We start from the raw sequence: 21,175 nt of genomic DNA, 5'->3' as shown, positions 1-21,175 counted from the left end.
TTAACTCATTTCAATTGATAATATAACACAACGTTTTTATTCAATGAAAACATTATTATTCAAGCTAACTTTCATTAATACATCACATATATATGGCTACACAATTCATTAATACTTTCAAATTTTGAAGTTTATTTATTATAACAAAAGAATTTATACATAAGAATAGATTTCAGCATGTTCTAAATTGAACCATTTATTTTTTAAATAATTTATACGGTAATTTAAAGACTGTATAATAAGTACAAACATTTCAAGATTACAATACAAAGACGATCAAGATGAATAATGGGTAAATAAGTTCCCTAAAAAATACAAACAAGAGAAAAAGAAAACTGGGTAAATAAATTTCCTAAATAATACAAAGAAAAGAAAGATTAATTAGAGCCTATCCTACATGTCAGTACTGAACTTTCATGAGGAAGTATATTTAATAAAAATATACTGAAAATGAGAAAATGGGATATAATTTGCTCTGAAAAACCTAATTACCTAATATGATACCTGAAAAAAAAATAGACATGATTAAAATATGTAATACATGATGAAAAAATATACCACAAGCAAACAATTATTTACACTACAATGGATAGATTTTAGAAAGGTTAAGTTTTATCAACAATTTAAAGATTAGGAAAATAAGCTACTATTTTAACTTCCAAAATTATTTCAGAAGAATACAAATTTGAATGACTATGGACAAGATTGGTTAAGATATGCATCATAGAAGAAATTTACTGAACATTACACAACAACAGGAAAGAATCGAAATTTGAAAAGATTAAGGGCCAAGAAAAATAGGCTACAGGAAAGAAAAAATATACAATTATGGACTCTTACCATACGTAGTATTTACGGTCATTGCTATTCTGAATCCCGGCATGACACAGGATTCCTAATCATTGTGTGTTGGGGAATACCCTTTCATCATGTGATTCACAGTCATCATCTTGTAAATAAGCAACTTGAAACAACCTTTGAATACTAACACATCAATGGTGACTTTGTGCTTTGTTTTCTTCAAGAACATGATTTTATTCGTGGGTTCATTTGTTTCAACAAAGCCGTTTTGCCTACAAAAGTTGGTCATGTTCACTTGAGAATGCATAGCATACACCTTTTCAATTCTCAGTTGAAAGTTGAACTCATCAACTTGACTCAAAGCAACATTCATTTTGTTTACATTGTTCCTAACCTCCACAGAAACCTGTCTCATGTAATCATTCACTTTGTTTATAGTTTTCCTAACCTTCAATGTAGCAATATTACTTTCATGATAGTTGACTTTCAGTGAAGACAACTCCCTACCTACTTCATTACTCAATTCTATCTCACTAGGATTTACTTTTTCAATGACAGTAACTAGGCCTACATTATCTGAAACTTGAACTAATTGATCTTGTATCTCAACACTATTATCATCCTGCTTCAATTTGCTTTCATCTTCATGATTATCTTTCAATGTTTCATGTGCATCTTTCAATAGAAGGTTTATACAAGCCTGCTCTAGTCTAATGCTAGCAAATTCTTGCTTCATCTCATCAAACCTAGCACTTTGATTTTGTTTCAAATTATCAATCTTAGCATTTTGATTTTTAAACATTTGGTCTAACTTAGCATTTTGCTTATCAAACAGTTGTGTTAAGGCAGCTATTAACTCATCATCATTTTTAATATTTTTCATATTGTATGCCATTTTGCTAGTCTGCACAGATAATATATTCATTAGGACTTGATCTCTCTTGAACCGATTTCCCACTCAGCAGTATACCATTCATAACCTATCAAGATATCTATCCACTAATAATTTCTATAACCAGGGATTTCATGGTGTACCATTTGGGACATATTTATTTTGTAATTCGGTCCCACCACAGGGGTAACATTTGCCGTGCTACCAATTTTTCCTAAATCGGCTGGATAGCATTCCACCTATTAACCTAAGGAAATTTATCGGCTCCAATGTAATAGATTCTTGATAAACTATGAATGGATCTATCGCCTATGAATGAGAAATCCAGTTTTCAGAGCAAATGAACTTATAATCTTCAAAAGAATTTTGGCAATATACACAAATACACAAAGAACAATATATTACAAGCCTAAGCATCTAGAGTTACTACGAGCTAAATAGGTACTTATCCAGTTTGTAGTTGAAAAACAGTGGCTATTGGCTTGTATACACAAATAGCAATATACGAACAAAATAGAACACTATAAACTGTTTAAAACTCAATTTAAAACATTAATAAATTCACTTAAATAGAAAATTATTCAGAGAGCAAAAATTTACAACACACACAGCCAGCCATTTTTCTAGAGAGAAAGAAGCCACAGGAAAAGCTACAAGTCAGGAAGAGAGCAAAAGCTTCTAGACAACTCAACGTTACAGACACGTCACCAAAAAATTATAAATTACAAGTTTAGAATTCACATTTTATATTTGTTCTCAATAAAACTTTATTTTGAAACTGTTATTTTAAATTTTTATATATCATCTCTATTTAAATAAACCATTTATCTATTAATTCTGTTAACCCAGCCTCGGTGACACCATGGAACAATGCAACAATCATTTACGATAAAAAATTCTCAGTCAAAAAGTTTGTTCGTATATCGATGACTCTGATATTTACTATAAAGTTTCATAGATCTCGAATTGAAGATTCGATTCCAATGTGAGAAAAAATGTAATATTACAAACTTTAGAAAAAGTGATGTGGGCGAAGTTGAGGCAATAATAGCCCCCTCTTCCACTTAACCCACCATGTTATTGGTTACATGAAAAATATACCTTAATCATACTGTAACAAATAAATGGGATGATGGGCGATCGACGCCTTCACCATATATAACAAATAAAAGAATAAAGAGAAATGACCAGTCTAACGAAAAGATTATAAGTGTTTTGTTATGTGTTATTTCATCATCTATTTATGTTCTTCACATTAATGTGATTTATTCAAATAATCAATTCGTTAGTAGGCCTACTGATCGATTGTATTCTTCTTAGTGGTTAGTGCCTCTACTCGATGTTTGGTAAAGCACACTACCAAAAATTATAGGATCTTTAAATTTGTGGATAATTGAATGAATTAATCCCCAGATTCCTCCAAATCGTATGGGTTTCGATCAATTCATTCAATTACCTCACAGGAACAGGAACGCCTCCACCAGTGTCTTTTTTTATATAAAGAAAAAACACAAAAACTTGGAAATTTTGACTCTCACAAGGTGTTTGAATTTTTGAAATAGGATGAAAATAGAAGAAGTAAGAATTGGAAAAGTAATTTAGTTTTTATTGACACAAAGTTCTTATCAATTTTGAACAATATTTAAAAAGATACAAAAGGTTGAAAATCGGTAATACGGATGATTAAACAAACAAATCTTATTTTAAACAATTACGCCCTTTCTTATGAAACCGTTGGCTTATATTTATTTATCTAAAATGAAATTGATTTTATTTAAGAATTTAAATTTATAAAAAAAAATATGTTGAGGAAAACGTTCTATTATTGTTGTTATTATTATTATTATTATTATTATTTGAGATATTACTGTTTAAAAGGAGGAGAATGAATTTTGAAAGAAAATTAAAGAAAAAGAAACTTACAGAAAATATGGAACTGACTCTCCTGGGTAAACCTGGACTTGTGGTCGATACCGCAGTTGAACGAGAAGTGAGTGGTCTTTTTTAGGAATGAAAATTTTGTCAGCGCAACTGCTGAGTTTGTATTAAGTTCTTAGCCAATGGCGTGGAAGCTTTGCTAAGATATTTTTATTGAATAGAACGTTTTCCTCTCTTGCTCTGCAGTTTAAGATGAAAATGAATTTGTTTAAATTATACTATATTTTATAACATTTAAAATAATTGAAAGTACTGTATTTTATTAAAAAAAAATTATAATTAAATTATTTTTGAGACACGGTTCTGTCACTATCGTGACATGTCCCCTCCCCTAGGGGAAGAGCCGACCCTGGCTCTACAAGTGCAAAGCAAGAGACAATTATTGAACAATAATTCACAATACACATTCTGATTGAGAGTATAACATAATAATTACATTAACAGTTCATTAAATCAATATGGTAACATAAATTTGATAAATTCCTTCTTTCTTGTCAATAGTTTATTCAGTAATAATCATCTTGGTCGTGGTAGCTTGAATATAGATATTTTTTCTTTTACATTTATAGAATTTAAAAAAAATGTTATTCAAAGAATTCAATAAAACTATGCTTACTCTTCTCGTTAAAATACATATATACCCAATGATAATACAAATAATCCTACTAACTATGAAAATGTATTAATAATAATAATAATTGTTTTTCTTATAATTAAAAAATGATAATTGAATAATATTAATTAATTAAGTTGGATCTTATTCCATACTAATAAAGAAATCAATAATGCATTAATAATACCGATAATAAAATAGACAAAAATTAAAATAGGTTATTCAACTGATATAATTGGAAATCAATGAATTAAATAATATTAATTAATAATGCATAGACATAATAAAATTATTTTCTTAAATCAAAGACAAATGAAAAATTAACAATTATTTAAATAATATTAATCAATAATGCATTCAAATTTTATTATATTTAATACATACAAGACAAATGAAAAGTCAATCAATAATGTATTCAAATAATATTCAATTAAATATTCAATAGGTAAATCGTGGAATACAAATGAAAAATCCAAAATTAGAATAAAAATTGTAGCCTATTCATAAGTAATACATTAAAATAATTTGCAAAAGGTCAATCATACTATAATACTAATGAAAAATCCATAATTAGTAATAAAATAATATTCAACAATAATGCATTTAATTAATCTTCAATAGGTAAATCATGTAATTCAATTGAAATATCAATAATTTGTAAATTAATATTCATTAATAGAGCATTCAATAGATCAATAAATAAATAATACAGATCAATAACACAACTAAATAATATCCTATGTTCAGTTTTGATTAATTACATAAGACAATTGACACACAAAAGAAAAGTTACATCAAAACGTTTTTCTTTTTAACAATTTCTGTGGTATTTGACTGTTCAATCTTTAAGCTCCATCATATGTATTGTGGGTTTTTCTTGAGCCTTTTTTAGAGTCAGTAGCATGTGAATCTTATTTATGAAGTACAGTAATGCCAAAGTAATCAGTGCTAACCATGCATAAATAAAATAGAATGCCATGGAAGTAGAATTAAAAATAGCATACCAACTGTTTGGAAGTGTTACTTTTTCAAATAAATCTGGTGCTATATTGTTATGAATAAACAATGTTGGTATTGTTACATTCCAGTCATCTTTCAAAATATCAGTAAAATTATCAAAATGAGGATTTCTATGTGGTTGAAAAGAATCTACTTTTAATGATTTAATATTTAGCCAGTGTAAAGGTAAGAAGTGTTGAATATTTGGAATTAGAGGAGCACGGGAGTCACAAGGAAATGTCTTTCTGATAAGTGTTTTGTTCTTCTCCTGTAGCTCACAGTTGCACGGGATAGATGTTTGAATTGTTCCTGGAAGAGTAGTCGATAATAGTTGTTCTTCTCCTCCTTCACATTTAATTGATGTCCCTGGTTGAATGTTGGTGACATAGAATACCATAGGTGACATTTCTAGAATTTGGACGGCATCCGTGTTGCTTGTACAGGTGAAAACGCAAAATTCTTGTAGTTGTTGTAACGTTGATGACATAACGAGATGCTCCGTACATTTTGATGATAATTCTCCTGAATGCTGCTGTCTAGGTAGATAGCAGAGCTTTGTTTTGGGTACTTGGCAAAGCTCTAGTTGTTTTCCGGCCAAAACTTGAATGGTGTTTCCGCTTTTCGCAATGATCATGTCTTCTCTTGGCAGCCAACATGATTGGTTTTTCCAGCTGAGTGGGGTGGGAATGTACTTGAATAAAGTGAAGTTCGATGCTTTCGTGACAATTGGAATCTTCACCGTGATTGTAACGTCTTCTTCTGTGACTCGGCATGTTGTTATTGGAAGTTGATATAGCTGCTGATAATTTTTGAGATCGACCGCCAACTGTTGATTTGTTGTTGAATTCATCTTCTCTTGTAGCTGAGAGAGGTCCTTCAATAACAATTCTGGTTTGATGACGTTTGCTGGTATTAATTTTTGTTGGCAGGTTTCTTTTATTGATGTGATGAAGTTTCATCTGGCAATGAGGTATAGATGTGAGTATATGTGAAAAGCGTATGCAATCATTTGAGTGTAGAGTTCTTCATCTGCTGCTACTTGTGATTTTTTGAAAAGTTTGTAGGCTGCATGGAACTGATTAGAGATGTTGTTAGTGAAGAGGTTTAATTCTCCCGTCACTTTGATTAGATCTTGATGGTCTTCTTTCACGAGACTTTGGAAAGCATTCAGGTGGTCTGTAATATGCTGCTCGTTGAATTCGAGTCCATGGAGCTCGTCTGTCGCTGTGCCGCAGCAGAAGTGTAGGAAGTCTCCTATTGCGTCGATCGACCGAGTAGTACGACTCATTTTCGAGGTTTTCTGGTGATCATGTTTGATGATTTCGTTTGTTGAGTTGTATAATTGCTCAATAACTTTTTCGATCGAGCAATCAGAGTGTAGTGGGCATCTGGGTTGGAATACTTTGTCCACTTGGAGAAGAGTCATCTGCTCCATTGGAAAGTTCGTCTTGTAGCTGATAGGCACAGAAGCTTCATAAGCGTGTACATGAGGAATTGGTTGAAGAATTACTCCTGAGAACACCTTGACAGCTGCTGTTTCCATACACCATATCAGAAATAGTAAGGGAAGGGCTTGAGGAAACATGACTTACCGGGTGGGTTCTGGCTTCTGAAAAGTTAATAATAATTATTTTACATCGAGATATTAAATTTATTATTTGTTTGGCATTTAGATTCACTGCTACATATTATTGATTGAATATTCGCTACTGTAAATTAAAACATTTTACTTTAATTTATAGATCTTTATTTTTGTGCATTTTAAATATCAATATTATCATATTATATTTGAATCAAAATTTTATTACAATAGTTTACTCGTTGTCTCTCTTTGTGTTCTATATACATAAGTTATTTTGATAAATTGATTATTTACAATTAATTTGATTACCTACATACAAAGTACATAAAAATAATAATAATTGCAGTAGCATACTAAATTGTCTCTTGAATAGTTCAATAATCAATGTATGTATGAATTTTCTCAAATTACTTTTTATTTACAATTTATTCAACAATAAATTCATTCAAATTATTCATTATAAATTTATTCAATTATTATAGATTCACATAAAAAGGTACTTTATTCACATAAAAAGGTAATGAATGCTCTTATCAATTGTTGAATAATGGAGATGCTATGAATATATCTCCATAATATTAATGAAAATAATGAATAGGCCTACTCAACTCAATTTGACTTCAAATGAATGCAAAGAAATTTGGGTTTTTAAATGTCTCATCAATAATAAGTGATCAGTTATTCTTTCTCAATATAAGTTGTATTGTATTGATAAGTGAAAAACAAAAATAAGTATTGAAGTATAATAATTTAAATAGAAGTAAGAAAATAATAATTGATGAAAATGAGAATTTGATAAATCAACAGCAACAAGCTCATCTGATCAAATTTTTCCAGAATTGTAACAGCTTAAAGAAGTGTCAATTTTATGCAAAATAATATTTAAGAATATACAATAATATATTCTGAAATTATGCTTGTGACAATTACATTAAAATTGAGTGAAATTATTGAAGTATTTGTATTTTTCAAACAAAATCTTCAATTATTGTAAACGTAATTTACAATACGAAGGTTTTTTTTTCTTTCTTCAGTTGAAGTGATAAGGTTTTAATTTACATTTATATTCTGATGAGTATATTTCAAAAATACTTGAATATTAATCATAATAATGGAATCTTTTATCTACTGTAAAATTTCTTCATTCTACGGACATGTATTACTTCTGGAACAAATTGACCTCTTTTTTCTAAAATTACTTCGTAGTTGTGATCTGAAATCTTCTTAGCTCTTCATAAGGAGTGATTAACAAACTAGTTGCAATATTGGGATGGAAAGTATACATAATATTATGCAATACATTTCCGTAATTATTAGTGATTGCTTCAATAAAGCTTTGAATATGATGGGGTTCTATTTCCTCATCATTTTCACTATTCTCATTAGTTGCAGTATGGGTTTTGGTATTTGACATTATATTATTTGAAGGGACCCTGCTTAACCCTTTTTCTTTGATATTTTGACTTTCAGAGATGGAACTACCTGATCTGGTTTGTTCTTTATTGTTGGTGTTAATCTCTCCAAGTTTTTTATGTTCGCTACTCGAGCTATCAATTATTGGTGAGGATACAGATACAATGTTTTCATTCGTTATACTGTTATTCCTTTCACCTATTTTTGTAACTTCGATATTGTAGAAATTTTTGGTTTCTCTTTCCGTTGGACAGAAAGGAAAAATATATTCACTATTCGAGTTATCAATTGGTGAGAATTCAGGTACAAATTCTTGATTTGTTATACTGTTATTCCTATCACCTATTTTTGTAACTTCGTTTTTCATTTCACTTTGTAAAATCTGACAAAGCATTTATTGGAACGGTTCCACTTGTTACTCGTTCCGCTACTACGTAGACATCATGACGTCATTTTGTCTGTCTGCGCTGACCAGTGACGTCACAGTCAAGGTTCGCGGTACTGCTCTAGTCAAATTGGTTTTCTATACTTCTATTCGTATTTTTTCGTCAGATTATTTGCCGTTGCAATTTTAATATTTATACTATTCGATTTTTTGGAATTTAATCTTGTCTTTAGGCATCTTACTTTCTAGATATTTGTTACTTTTTCACCATGCGGTTGCGGGCGCTTTGCCTACGTTTCAAACACATCCGGCATCTTGCCTTTTTCATTGAGCATTGTAGTTTTTCCATGTCTTTTGCAATGGTTGCTAGTCGGGTGTGCATCCTGCGCCCGGTCTAAACTTTTCATCTGAATTCATCGGACCTACGAAACGTTTTTAAAGTGTGAATTATTCTACAAATTAATTCATTTATTCCATTCTTCAATTGTGAATCAATTATTCATCGATTGCTTCGCATATTGCTTTGATAAACTTTGCTAAGTTCACGACCTCGTGTGAGCGTTCATCGCTATTTATTTGATCTACAGAACGTTTTTAAAGTGTGAATTATTCTACAAATTAATTCATTTATTCCATTCTTCAATTGTGATTCAATTATTCATCGATTGCTTCGCATATTTGCTGTGATAAACTTTGCTAAGTTCACGACCTCGTTTGGGCGTTCATCGCTATTTATTTGATCTACAGAACGTTTTTAAAGTGTGAATTATTCTACAAATTAATTCATTTATTCTATTCTTCAATTGTGATTAAATTATTCATCGATTGCTTCGCATATTGCTCTGATAAACTTTGTCAAAAATTACAACCTCGTGTAGGCTTCAATTGCCATTCTTCTACAATTGGCTTCACCTCGTGAAACTCAAACTTTAAAGTTCATCATCTCTACCATTTGGAAATCAATCCAAAAATTCCACAACTTGAAGATCGGATTATTTGTTTGGAATTCTACTTGCTCCTGCCTACATTTCCACTGGGGGATTCACCTGCTGTGGTAGACGGTTCCATGCTTGTCATCGCATGGCCAGATCACTTCATCGCTTGCTGATGTCCTACCCTTGGCTTCACAAGTGATTTTCTGAGGCCACCGACGCCTATTAATTCATTGTATTTAACAGCTACCCTTGGCTTTACAAGTGATTTACTAAGGCCACTGACGCCTATATAATTGTATTCAATAGTAGCAACTTTTCATTGGATTTGACAGCTACACTTAGCTCTTAAGTGATTTTCCAAGGCCACTGACGCCTAATTATCGTTCGATTGATGTCTATCTTGACATTCAATCACTGAAGGCCTATGCCGCATATATTTTTATGTATTTACTTATTGAGCGCTATTTACAGCTCATTATTCCTTTGTACTATTGATGTCTATCTTGACATTCAAATCACTGAAGGCCTATGCCGCATATATTTTTATGTATTTTACTTGTTGAGCATTATTTACAGCTTATTGTCATTTTTTAATCATTAATACTGAACCTTACAGCAATAACTTTCATTATAGCACTCAATTTATATTCATTTCAGGTATCATTAATATTACCTTTTCATTTATTGTCAGACTTCAATGGTCATTAATATCATTGACCTAATCTCATTTAAATTTTGTATTTCTCTACCGTGTTATCATGTTGTATTGATCCCAAGATATTTGACTTATCTACTTACAATTGTTTTTGTATGTGGCCATCTGCCTATTATTATTTTATTTACCCAAGATATTTGACTTAATCTACTTACAATTGTTTTTGTATGTGGCCATCTGCCTATTACTATTTTATTGATCCCAAGATATTTGACTCAATGTTTTTTTGTATGTGGCCATCTGCCTATTATTATCTTATTATTATTAAATCTTATATTGTTGATTCATTTAGTCTTTTATTGGCGTACTTACCACACTTCAAGCTATCAGTATTTTCATGCACAGAATTCAAAGATTTATTTGTAGGTATTTATACCAACTATCATTCACAGTCCACTGCCCTGCCCTTGGATTCTGTCATAAAAATTGGTCCTCCGGCCCGTTCATTTTTGATCTAGTGTTACCTAGGATAATTGTTAATTTTTATTACCCATTTCTTGGTCCATTGAACCTTAGGGTTTCAGTGACCGTGTGCCTAATAGTCTAGCTTGACGCCAATGATTAGGTCCCTCTCTAGAGTATATTTTATTCCATTGTACCTTTGTATGTTTATATTGTTTAATATTAAGCATTCACACACTTGTTTCAAATTTTCAGTACTGGCTGCAACTCAAAGCACGCTGTGACGTGTATGCACCAGCTATCAACTATCTTGTACCCTGAGAGACTGAACCGCACTGAACTGGTCACAGACGGCTATTGCGCATTGAGAAAACAACACACGGCAAACTACACCGCCTTGCGAGCTCGCTACTTGACTCGCCGCACAGCAAGCTTGATACAACTTGCCTCAAACGCACAGGCGTGCCTCTCTGCGTACTGGACCAGCGCCCAAAGTTGCTTATTGGCGCAGCAATCGCATTGCTACAGTGCAGCATCGTTTCATTCACTCAGGTTTTTCTGTTAATTTTTAAGCATGTCCGATCATGAGGAAGATTCACTTCCTGAGCCTTCTGCTCTTTCCAATGCAAGAGTCAATTTACACCAGGAAATAGATTGGTTCATAACCAGCTATAGCGATTATGTTGTGGACACTGAAGCCACTTATTATCAATTGTTGACTGTCAAAAACGAACTAGGTTCACTTAGAATTAAGTATAATAAGATACATGAACACCTATGGAATTCAGAGTTGCAAGCACAAGACACTTCAACTCATTTTGAGATACTTAATAAGTTTATCTCCATTACCTCTAAGGCAAACGCTGCATTAACTGCTTTTGAAAGCAGACAATGCAACAATGAGGCCACTGCTGGTGCTTCCCAGCGGCCAACATCTCAAAACTCACATTTGGCAAATTTTCAGTTGCCTCAGATTCCACTTCCACGCTTCAATGGGGAGCTTTCAAAATGGCAAGCATTCTCAAGTGCTTTTACCAATATTATTGGTAACCAAGATAATATTAATGACTCATTGAAATTTTTCTATCTTCGTCAATCACTCAGTGGTGAAGCTCTTGCTAGAGTGGAACACATTGAAGCTGACGAAAATGGTTTTCAGCTTGCATGGAACCTCTTAAGGGAGAGGTATGACAACAAGAGATTAATTGCTGCCAGGCACGTCACGGCAATTGAATCTTCGCCTACCATAAAGCGTAACTGTCCGCAATCATTACGGGCATTCATTGACTTTTGCAAGTCCCACATTACCGCGCTCGAAGCGCTTCAACTTGGAGTCCAAATCAAGGACTTATTGTACATGCACAAGATGTTGTTGCAGTTGGATACTGCTACTGTTCGAGAATGGGAAAAGAGTGTTGGTATACACAACATTCCCACCATTGATAAATTTTGGAATTTTTTGGAATCACAATGCAAAATCATGGAAGCTGTTGCTTCAAGCTCAGCTAACCATCATCAAGGAAATGTACAGCAAAGTACATCCAACTCGGTTGGTGCTCATAGCAAGCCGAAGTTCAATCAAAATCAATCGAATGTTCAAGCTAGGATGCAGGTTACTACCTCTTCTATGTCACCTTGTAGTTTTTGTAATTCTGTTGGTCATTTTCCAAATCGTTGTAATGAATTATTGAAGTTGCAGGTTACTGATCGTTGGAATGCTGTCCGTGACAAAAGGTTATGTTATAATTGCCTCAAGCCTTTCGCACCCAATCATGTTTGTTCCGACAAATCGTGTACACTTTGTGGCAAGAGTCACCACACTGTTCTTCATAGGTCATATCCTCAATCACGAGACACTCAGCCTACTTCTAAGGATAAGGTAACTTCAAACGTTATTCATTCTCAATCTTTTGCTCCCTCCAAGGGTAAGAATGCTGTTTTGAATTCCGTCATGGTTCAGAATTCGGAAACAACTAAGCAAGCTGTTTCTCATGCAGAACAGCCTCAGAAGAACTCTCATGTCACAATGAGCTCCACTTCGTCTCTGTGTTTGCAACAGCAATCAACTGTCGCCTTGTTACCTACTGCCGAAGTTTTGGTTCAATCTTCTAGTGGGGAATTTATTAAAGCGACCGCGCTTTTAGACTCTTGCTCTGATTGTAATTTGATGTCAGCTAGGTTGGCTGAAAAATTGTCACTTGTTACCTTGTATTCTGACACTTTGATTCATAGTGTAGGTGAGAATAAGACCAAATCTTCTATTTCTCATTCGGTTTGCTTGTCTTCATCTGATCGTTCGTGGTCGGTTGAAGAAAATTGTATTGTAGTTGGTAGCATATCATCTAATGTTCCTAGGGTGAACATCAATCTTTCCAAAATTTCAATTCCCGTTGAACTCAAATTAGCGGATCCATTGTTTGATCAGTCTGAACCTGTAGATTTGTTACTTGGTGCTGGTATATTCGCATCTATACTTCAGCCTGGTAAATTGTATCTGGCTCAAAACGCTCCCATTCTTCAGAAAACCAGTCTAGGTTGGGTCATATTTGGTTCTTGTAAAGCTATTCGTCCTATTGCAGCACCTCGGTCGTGCCTCCCTGCTTCGCCTGTGGCCGCTCCCCATAGGGTCACGTCAAATTTTCTAACTTCAAATGATGTCTCTCATCAGTTAGAGAAATCAGTTCAGGTATCAGTTCAGGAAATCAGTTCTCAATCAGTTCAGGTATTAGCTACCACTTCTTCTCATAATGATATTATTTCAGGTATAATCAATAGTTGCTCCACCTATCACAAAATCGTTCGTACAACAGCATATGTTCTACGGTTCATTCATAATTGTAGAAAACAAAATTCAGTCACTCCGCGCTTTGGTCAATTAGCTGTCTCTGAAATTTTAGAAGCTGAAAATTGTATCTTCAAATCTATTCAAGAAGAAGCTTTCTCTGCTGAACTTAAAGCATTGCGTCAAAATCAGGAGCTATTGCCTAATAGTTCTATTAAAGCCTTGTCACCATTCATTCATTCAGATTCTCTGCTCAGAGTTGGTGGACGTTTGCAAAATGCAAATGCTTCCTTTGATTACAAACATCAAATATTGTTGCCTAGCAATCACAAATTCACTTGTGCATTGATTGTTGCTCACCATTGTCGTCTAAGTCATGCTGGGGTGCAGGCCACCATGGCCAGTGTAAGACAACGATTTTGGTTTCCCTCCACCCGTCGCACCATCAAAAGTGTATTGCGGCATTGCATATTGTGTTTTCGCTTTTCGGCTCTTCGTTCTGAGCAAATTATGGGTAGTTTACCAGCGGCCCGCGTTCAGGCTAACTTTCCCTTCTACAATTGTGGTTTGGATTACGCCGGTCCTATTTCCATTTGTGTAGGCGGCCCCAAATCTCGTACTTTTTCTCCACCACTCTTCAGAAAAAAGACCCATTCCTCAACCACTCTTCAGAAAAAAGGCAAATGGTTAAACAATTATGAAAATTTGACGGTCGGTATGGTTGTCATCTTGAAGGATCCTGGTTCCGCGCAGTCCACTTGGAAGCTGGCGCGCATTACTGAAGTTCATCCCGGTAAGGACGACAAGGTTCGAGTTGTCACTGTTCTCACTCCCTCTGGCACTTTTAAGAGAGCTATTTCGAGTTTAGCACCTCTTCCCATTGATGAGGATTCTAGTTAATCCTCTTGCTCTTATGGTTCATGTTGTATTTTTTAGGTTTCATTGTTTTTTTTCCCCCTGGTTCTCACATGGGGCCCAGTTTTCAATTTCCAATTGCCTTGCCAGATTTTACATATTTCTTACTTTTTTTTATTGTGCCATACCCCCGTATGACACAAGGGGCCCAGTTTATGTAAAATCTGACAAAGCATTTATTGGAACGGTTCCACTTGTTACTTGTTCCGCTACTATGTAGACATCATGACGTCATTTTGTCTGTCTGCGCTGACCAGTGACGTCACAGTCAAGGTTCGCGGTACTGCTCTAGTCAAATTGGTTTTCTATACTTCTATTCGTATTTTTTCGTCAGATTATTTGCCGTTGCAAATTTAATATTTATACTATTCGATTTTTTGGAATTTAATCTTGTCTTTAGGCATCTTACTTTCTAGATATTTGTTACTTTTTCACCATGCGGTTGCGGGCGCTTTGCCTACGTTTCAAACACATCCGGCATCTTGCCTTTTTCATTGAGCATTGTAGTTTTTCCATGTCTTTTGCAATGGTTGCTAGTCGGGTGTGCATCCTGCGCCCGGTCTAAACTTTTCATCTGAATTCATCGGACCTACGAAACGTTTTTAAAGTGTGAATTATTCTACAAATTAATTCATTTATTCCATTCTTCAATTGTGAATCAATTATTCATCGATTGCTTCGCATATTTGCTTTGATAAACTTTGCTAAGTTCACGACCTCGTGTGAGCGTTCATCGCTATTTATTTGATCTACAGAACGTTTTTAAAGTGTGAATTATTCTACAAATTAATTCATTCATTCCATTCTTCAATTGTGATTCAATTATTCATCGATTGCTTCGCATATTTGCTTTGATAAACTTTGCTAAGTTCACGACCTCGTTTGGGGCGTTCATCGCTATTTATTTGATCTACAGAACGTTTTTAAAGTGTGAATTATTCTACAAATTAATTCATTTATTCTATTCTTCAATTGTGATTAAATTATTCATTGATTGCTTCGCATATTGCTCTGATAAACTTTGTCAAAAATTACAACCTCGTGTAGGCTTCAATTGCCATTCTTCTACAATTGGCTTCACCTCGTGAAACTCAAACTTTAAAGTTCATCATCTCTACCATTTGGAAATCAATCCAAAAATTCCACAACTTGAAGATCGGATTATTTGTTTGGAATTCTACTTGCTCCTGCCTACATTTCCACTGGGGGATTCACCTGCTGTGGTAGACGGTTCCATGCTTGTCATCGCATGGCCAGATCACTTCATCGCTTGCTGATGTCCTGTTCCTGTGGGTATTGCGGAGTCATTGCCTGTCTGCCTGGCCGCATCTCCTCTTCAAAATTTTATTCAGGTTATGTAAATCGTTCTATTCAATTTTCATTTACGTATGTGTCATAATTGATTTATTAATGTCTATCTTGACATTCAATTCACTGAGGCCACCGACGCCTAATTATCGTTTGATTAATGTCTATCTTGACATGCAATTCACTAAGGCCACCGACGCCTATTAATTCATTGGATTTGACAGCTACCCTTGGCTTTACAAGTGATTCACTGAGGCCACTGACGCCTATATAATTGTATTCAATAGTAGCAACTATTCATTGGATTTGACAGCTACCCTTGGCTTCGCAAGTGATTTTCTGAGGCCACCGACGCCTATTAATTCATTGGATTTGACAGCTACCCTTGGCTTCACAAGTGATTTTCTGAGGCCACCGACGCCTATTAATTCATTGTATTTAACAGCTACCCTTGGCTTTACAAGTGATTTACTAAGGCCACTGACGCCTTTATAATTGTATTCAATAGTAGCAACTTTTCATTGGATTTGACAGCTACACTTAGCTCTTAAGTGATTTTCCAAGGCCACTGACGCCTAATTATCGTTCGATTGATGTCTATCTTGACATTCAAATCACTGAAGGCCTATGCCGCATATATTTTTATGTATTTACTTATTGAGCGCTATTTACAGCTCATTATTCCTTTGTACTATTGATGTCTATCTTGACATTCAAATCACTGAAGGCCTATGCCGCATATATTTTTATGTATTTACTTATTGAGCGCTATTTACAGCTCATTATTCCTTTGTACTATTGATGTCTATCTTGACATTCAAATCACTGAAGGCCTATGCCGCATATATTTTTATGTATTTTACTTGTTGAGCATTATTTACAGCTTATTGTCATTTTTTAATCATTAATACTGAACCTTACAGCAATAACTTTCATTATAGCACTCAATTTATATTCATTTCAGGTATCATTAATATTACCTTTTCATTTATTGTCAGACTTCAATGGTCATTAATATCATTGACCTAATCTCATTTAAATTTTGTATTTCTCTACCGTGTTATCATGTTGTATTGATCCCAAGATATTTGACTTATCTACTTACAATTGTTTTTGTATGTGGCCATCTGCCTATTATTATTTTATTTACCCAAGATATTTGACTTAATCTACTTACAATTGTTTTTGTATGTGGCCATCTGCCTATTACTATTTTATTGATCCCAAGATATTTGACTCAATGTTTTTTTGTATGTGGCCATCTGCCTATTATTATCTTATTATTATTAAATCTTATATTGTTGATTCATTTAGTCTTTTATTGGCGTACTTACCACACTTCAAGCTATCAGTATTTTTATGCACAGAATTCAAAGATTTATTTGTAGGTATTTATACCAACTATCATTCACAGTCCACTGCCCTGCCCTTGGATTCTGTCACACTTTTTGGGATATCTTTGAAATTAATTGATTCTTTTTCCGTCAAGCAGAAAGGAAAAATATCTTTACTACTAGAGTTATCAATTGGTGAAGATGCAATGTCTTCATTCAATATACTGCTCCTCCTATCATTTTCTTTTGTAAGTTCGTTTTCTGAGTTAATTCCTAATACATCAACGTTTCTAGTTTCATTTTCTTTCGGACACCTGATTACAGTATTCTGTTGTTGTTCCGAGGCCTCAGGCGTCCGGTTTACTCGTTTTTTGACTATTTATTCATTTTGTTAAAATAACACGACTGGGTACTGTGATTGGTTTTATTGCAAATCGCGCATTTGTTTTGGGTGTTTGCATTGGATTTTTGAGTTAGACCGTTAAATTTACATTGCTGTGTGTTGTGTGATGAGTTTCCACAGATGTCACATTTTTTCAAATTATTAAAACGGCAGTTTTGTGTAGTGTGGTTAGCTTTTTTACAAATTTTACAGAATAAATTGTCTGTTCTGTGGAATCTTTTTCCCTCACAGACATGTTTGGAATCGGTTTCAGCGAATCCCTGCTTTACATCGTGATTTGTGTTTGTGGGATTGTGTGTTTGTCTATGTGTTTGGTGTGTGTTTTGGGATCTTTCGTGTTCTAACTGATTAACTTTACGTGTTAATGTAATAATTTGTTTTTCAATTGGGTCGCTGTTGTGGGTGTGTTGTTGATTTGATGATTGATCAAAAATACCTAATCTGTCATCATGTATGAATTGTGCTAGTTGATATTTTTTCAAATTTTCTTCCAGCTCCTTGATTGAGTTGTTTGGGAGCATAATGATTTTATCTAATATGGATGGTTGCAAACCTCGTAGAATGAACCTGACTTTTTGTTTTTCTCCCATTTGAGGATCAACTTTACTACAAAGGAATAGAACATCAGTCATGAAACTTTGAAGTGTGTCGGTGTTTTGCATTTTTCTATTATTCAATTGAATTTCAAATTTTTCAGCTTGACCTACTGGCTCGAAATATTTAGTCAGAGATTCTTTTATGTGTTGATAGGTCAAATTATTTGGATTTGAGGCATTGAGAGTTTCAAAATATTGTAATGCACTATTGTTCAGATAGAATGGCAAGTATTGTAGTTTGTCGGTGTCATCCCAACCATTCAGAGTGGCTGTTCTGTCGTAATAGGAGAAAAACTCGCATATGTTTTCTTTGGGGTTGGCCGAAAATGTTTTTGGCGTAATAAATGGGCGCTTTTTATCCATCATTTTATTATCGCTCAAGGGATCCGTTTGCGTAGTGATTGTACTGTTGCTTACGAGATCGGTTTGAGTAGTGTTGATACTATTGTTTATGGGATCAGTTTGAGTAGTGTTAGTATTATTGCTTATTTGATCTGTTTGTGTTATATTATTTGTAGTGATGCTTTTGGAAGAACATTCACCGTCTTGAATTTTATATATTGTTCTTAATGTCTTTTCCAATAGAACTAAATCAGGAAATTGATTTTTTAGTGTGTCAGACAGAGGAACTCTATTTATTATATTTTGGATAGCAAACTCTTGTTCTTCTAAATATTTAGATACATCAACTAAAGTTATTTTAAGCAGTCGAAGGTTGGATCTTATGTAATCGATATCTGCGTTTTTGGGAATGTATAATCTGTATTGTGATGCTAATTCTGTAGCTTGTTCCAGGTTTAAACTTTTTATTTTTATATCACGCAAGTCTGGAATATTACGGTTCATTGAAGCAACAACCTCATAGGGCCAGAATAAGTTTCACTTTATACTACAATGAATAAGATTCTAATTATTACAATAGCATGCACACAATGGAAAGATGAAATGAAAGTGAAAGGTGACCGTGTCCTAGAAGAAATGAAATATAATGCAAGTTTACGTTCTTCAAAAGAACAATCAACTAATTACAAACACTAAGTTTTACTCGTGCTATTCGAATTATTCGAGATTGAATGATGAGATAAAATATTTTTTACATTCTTATTATTATTATTATTTTATTTTTTTCCTTCCTGTTTATTCTGGGAGGATATTTATTTGATAATTTACTCAATCCTTACTTTCGGATTCATTCAATAATAATTATTCAATATTATTATTTTTTCAATAGTTAGATTTTATGAAAATGATAAGTTTTTTTTGTCAATGTTAATCCATAATGAACTTGATTTGATTTAAAACTAATTTGATGATTAAAAATCCAAAAACCTTGTGTTTTACAAACATAATTTTTTTTTCTTGAAGTAGAAAGTATTCGTGTAAATGGTATAGCAAAAGGTTACCGAAAAAGTCCAACAGTTATTGTCAGATTGGATGTGATAGAATAAAAGTCACAAAACCCGGCTTAAACTCCACCAAATGTAACAAATAAATGGGATGATGGGCGATCGACGCCTTCACCATATATAACAAATAAAAGAATAAAGAGAAATGACCAGTCTAACGAAAAGATTATAAGTGTTTTGTTATGTGTTATTTCATCATCTATTTATGTTCTTCACATTAATGTGATTTATTCAAATAATCAATTCGTTAGTAGGCCTACTGATCGATTGTATTCTTCTTAGTGGTTAGTGCCTCTACTCGATGTTTGGTAAAGCACACTACCAAAAATTATAGGATCTTTAAATTTGTGGATAATTGAATGAATTAATCCCCAGATTCCTCCAAATCGTATGGGTTTCGATCAATTCATTCAATTACCTCACAGGAACAGGAACGCCTCCACCAGTGTCTTTTTTTATATAAAGAAAAAACACAAAAACTTGGAAATTTTGATAATAAAAATTTTGACTCTCACAAGGTGTTTGAATTTTTGAAATAGGATGAAAATAGAAGAAGTAAGAATTGGAAAAGTAATTTAGTTTTTATTGACACAAAGTTCTTATCAATTTTGAACAATATTTAAAAATATACAAAAGGTTGAAAATCGGTAATACGGATGATTAAACAAACAAATCTTATTTTAAACAATTACGCCCTTTCTTATGAAACCGTTGGCTTATATTTATTTATCTAAAATGAAATTGATTTTATTTAAGAATTTAAATTTATAAAAAAAAATATGTTGAGGAAAACGTTCTATTATTGTTGTTATTATTATTATTATTATTATTTGAGATATTACTGTTTAAAAGGAGGAGAATGAATTTTGAAAGAAAATTAAAGAAAAAGAAACTTACAGAAAATATGGAACTGACTCTCCTGGGTAAACCTGGACTCGTGGTCGATACCGCAGTTGAACGAGAAGTGAGTGGTCTTTTTTAGGAATGAAAATTTTGTCAGCACAACTACTGAGTTTGTATTAAGTTCTTAGCCAATGGCGTGGAAGCTTTGCTAAGATATTTTTATTGAATAGAACGTTTTCCTCTCTTGCTCTGCAGTTTAAGATGAAAATGAATTTGTTTAAATTATACTATATTTTATAACATTTAAAATAATTGAAAGTACTGTATTTTATTAAAAAAAAATTATAATTAAATTATTTTTGAGACACGGTTCTGTCACTATCGTGACAATACAAATGAAACTAAACTATTAATTACAATTTAAATGAAGCAACTAAATTAATACCTAAATTATAAATCATATGAATGAAAAAGAAACAGAGTAAACTGAAAGCAAGGAAACCTCATAGTGAATAAACCACAATTAAACAAATATCCACACACACTCTCTCTCTCTCACACACGCACACTTTCACACACACACATGCACATACTCCCATCTCAAGAAAATACAAAGCAAAACCGCCTAGCCAAGCCCTCCCCCCCCCTGATCCACGCCAAAACAGCCGCACTGAACCGGCGATGACTGTCGAGCAGTCTAATATGAGCTGGCAGTGAATTCAATAATCTAATAGCAGTTACATGGAATGATTTGTTGTATAGCTCAGTTCTGTGAATTGGAATGGACAATGAGCAAACTCCATGACACGTCCCACCTCTGCCAACATGGCTCATGAAGCGAAACCCTGCCGCCAAGTAATTGGGAGACTGATATTTTAAGAGTTTGAAAAGGAGACTCCTATACTCGTGCAGT

Source organism: Nilaparvata lugens, chromosome X (genome assembly GCF_014356525.2).
Source record: "Nilaparvata lugens isolate BPH chromosome X, ASM1435652v1, whole genome shotgun sequence".
NCBI lineage: Eukaryota > Metazoa > Arthropoda > Insecta > Hemiptera > Delphacidae > Nilaparvata > Nilaparvata lugens.
This window is presented reverse-complemented; position numbering follows the sequence as displayed.